We start from the raw sequence: 3451 nt of genomic DNA on the forward strand, positions 1-3451 counted from the left end.
CCCACCTCCCTTCCTAAATATGCCACTGGCCTACCCCTTTACAATCGTCTCTTTTCCAGTAGCTCATGGAAATCACGGATCTGTTCTATGACCATATAATTTTGCCTTTTCCATGAAGTAATATAAACAGAACAATACCGGACGTAAACTTTGAGACTGACTTCTTTCACTTAACAGAAAGCATTTAAGATCTGTCCACACTGTTGTGTGTATTACTTGTTCGTTTCTTTTTATTCCGGTAGTATTTTGTTATATAGCTGTACCAGAATTTGTTTAACCAGTCCCTAGTTCAAACATTTGGATGGTTTCCAGTTTTGTGCAATTACAAATAAAGTCACTATAAACATTCACATATAAGTTTTTGTGTGAACATAAGGTTTCAGTTCACTCGAGTAAATAGCTAGGAGTGGGATTGCAGGGTTGTATGATAAATGTATTTTTAACTTTATAAGAAACTGCCAAATTGTTTTCTCAAGTGTCTGGGCCATGTTGCTTTCCCACCAGCAATGTGTGAAAGTTCCAGTTTCTCTGCATCCATGTCAGCAATTGTCAGGGTAAGTATTTTAAAACATGTTATCCATTCAAATAGGTGTGTAGTGGTATTTCATTGTGGCTCTAATTTTCATTTTCCTAATGACTAACTTCCCTAATCTTTTCATGTGCTTATTTTCCATTTTGGCCAAATGTCTGTTCAAGTGTTTTGCCTGTTGCTTAAGGTTTTTTTTCTTTTCGTTATTGAGTTTTGGAGGCTCTTTATATACTCTAGATGCAAGTTCTTCATCAGATATGTGATTTATAATATTTCTTTCCAGGTTGAGGCTTAGATTTTTCCATCTCTTAAAGTATTAATCAAATGTATTCATTTTTTATAGACCACGCTTTTGTTGCTGTGTTTAAGAAATTGTTGTCAGCCCGAAATAGCAAAAATTATGTCCTTGTTTTTTCTAGACATTTTACAGCTTCAGATATCAGACAAAAACCTATCATTTATTTTCAGTTCATTTTTTTGCATAGATATGAGGTATGGACCAAGGTTTATATACATATGTATATATTTTGCATCTGAGTATTCTAATGGTTTCAACACTTTTGTTTTGTTTTGTTTTTTAAGACTTCACTTTCTCTATTGAATTACATTTGCCCATTTGGACAAAATCAGTTGTCCATAGCTAATTTTGGATTCTATTGATCTTTTCATCTACCTTTTTTCAATACAACACTGTATTTATTTCTGTAATTTTATAATAAATCTTGAAATCCTGTGGAGTGACATTAAATATGATGTAAAATAGAGACCTATCACTGATTCATGAATTGAACAATTCATACTGCAAAGATTGTCACTTTTTTCCACATTAGTTTTATGGCTAGTAAAATACCAATAACATTTGCCTTTTACTGATCTTTCATCTTTCATTTTGGCTTTTTTAAAAAGATTTTATTCATTTATTTGAGAAAGAGAGAGATAGCGAGAGAGAGCACATGAACGGGGAGGAGAGGGAGAAGGAGGTTTCCCACAACAGGGAGCCCGACATGGGGCTTGATCCCAGAACCCTGGGATCATGACCTGAGCCGAAGGCAGATGCTTAACAGACTGAGCTACACAGGGGCCTCAAGATCTTTCATTTTTTGAAGTATGATAAATTGTTTCTAAAATTTTTATATGAAATTAAAAGGTCAAAAATAGTCTAACAACTGAGGAAGAAGAAAATGTTAGGGACTTGCCCTCCATTTATCAAAATTATTATAAGGCTATGGTAATTAATAAGCTATATCACTCACACAGGGAGAGACAAATAGACTAATGAACAGAGTAGATAGAAATTCCCAGAAATAGACTCAAACATAAACAGACAGTTAATATGACAGATGGCATTATAGATTATTGGGGAAAAGATGGCCTTTTCATAAAAAAGTTAGGACGATTGGCTATTATATATAAAAATGAATTCAGACCCCTCTTCACACCAGATATAAAATTGACTACAGGTTGATTAAAGATTTTAAGCAAATGCAAAATATTAAATCTGCTATTACGCAGAGTACCTTTACAACTTTGAGGCTGGGAAATTTTTCTTAAACAAGTTGGAAAAAATGCGTAAACCAAAGAAAACACTAATTTTGATGACACCAAGATTAAGAACTGTTTGCCAAGTGAAAATATAAGGAGACTTAAAATACAAACACAAACGTGGATAAGATATTACAGCACATATAACTAACAAAATACTCATGTCCTGAACCCTTAAATAAATACCAACTCTCCGGAGAATAATGGGCAAATCACTTATACATGCATTTCACAGAAAATATGAATATCCAATAATCCTGGGAAAAGTTGCTCAACCTCAGGGAAGAGTAAATTAAAACCACAATGTGTCATCCTTACCCACCAGTAGGTCAACACTTAGAAACGCTGGCATGGCTAATCATTGGTGAAGATGTGGCTCAGTGTTGAGTTCTCATGCTTTACTGGTGAGCACTGGCACAGTCACTTTGGAAACATTTTCTGGTAAAATTGAGATTGAGCATTCTAGTCCCACTCACATATCTTCAAGAATTCTTGTAAACGTGTGTCAGAATACATAATTTATAAAAGTATTATTTGTTTTTTTTTAATTTTTATTTTTTGTTATTTAAATTCAATTAGCCAACATAGAGTACATATTTAGTTTCAGAAGTAGTGTTCAGTAATTTATCAGTTGCGTGTAACACCCAGTGCTCCTCACATCACGTGCCCTCCTTAATGTCCCATCACCCAGTTACCCCATTCCCCCCCCCCACCTCCCCTCCAGCAATCCTGATTGTTTCCTGTAATTAAGAATCTCTTATGGTTTGTCTCGCTCTCTGATGACTTCCCCTTCAGTTTTCCCTTCCTTCCCCTATGATACTCTGCACTGTTTCTTATATTCCACATGTGAGTGAAACCATATGATAACTTGTCTTTCTCTGATTGACTTATTTTGCTCAGCATAATACCCCCCGGTTTCATCCACATCGATGTAAATGGTAAGTATGCATCCTAAAAATATGGAACGCTTCACGAATTTGTGTGTCATCCTTGAGCAGGGGCCGTGCTAATCTTCTCTGTATTGTTCCAATTTTAGTATATGTGCTGCCTAAGTGAGCACATAAAAGTATTATTTGGAACAGCAGAAAATTAGGAACAACTTGAATGTCCATCAATAGTAGGTAAGTAAATATAAATGAATTATTGTACATACACACAATAGAATATACAAAAGTGAAAGTGAATAATGATAGTCCTGCATAGCAACATGCTATGAATCTCAAAATCATAATACTGAGAAAAAAAAATTACCAAGAATACTGTTTGTGAGATTCCATTTGTAGGAAGCTTTGCAGTAAGCAGAACTAAACACTCTATTGTTTAGGATACATACATATGATACGTACAAAAAGAAAATCAAGTCAGTAACTATCACAATGG

At 34.5% G+C, this 3451-nt stretch overlaps 1 non-coding gene across 1 annotated transcript; it reads right to left on the reverse strand.

The window, feature by feature from the left end:
* Window positions 1-3024: 3024 nt before the first annotated feature.
* LOC121103165 lies at window positions 3025-3131 on the reverse strand. The gene has a single exon (XR_005835322.1). It is a non-coding gene; the product is annotated as a U6 spliceosomal RNA (small nuclear RNA).
* Between the last annotated feature and the right edge of the window lie 320 nt (window positions 3132-3451).

Source organism: Ursus maritimus, unplaced genomic scaffold, assembly GCF_017311325.1.
Source record: "Ursus maritimus isolate PB19 unplaced genomic scaffold, ASM1731132v1 scaffold_17, whole genome shotgun sequence".
Lineage (NCBI taxonomy): Eukaryota > Metazoa > Chordata > Mammalia > Carnivora > Ursidae > Ursus > Ursus maritimus.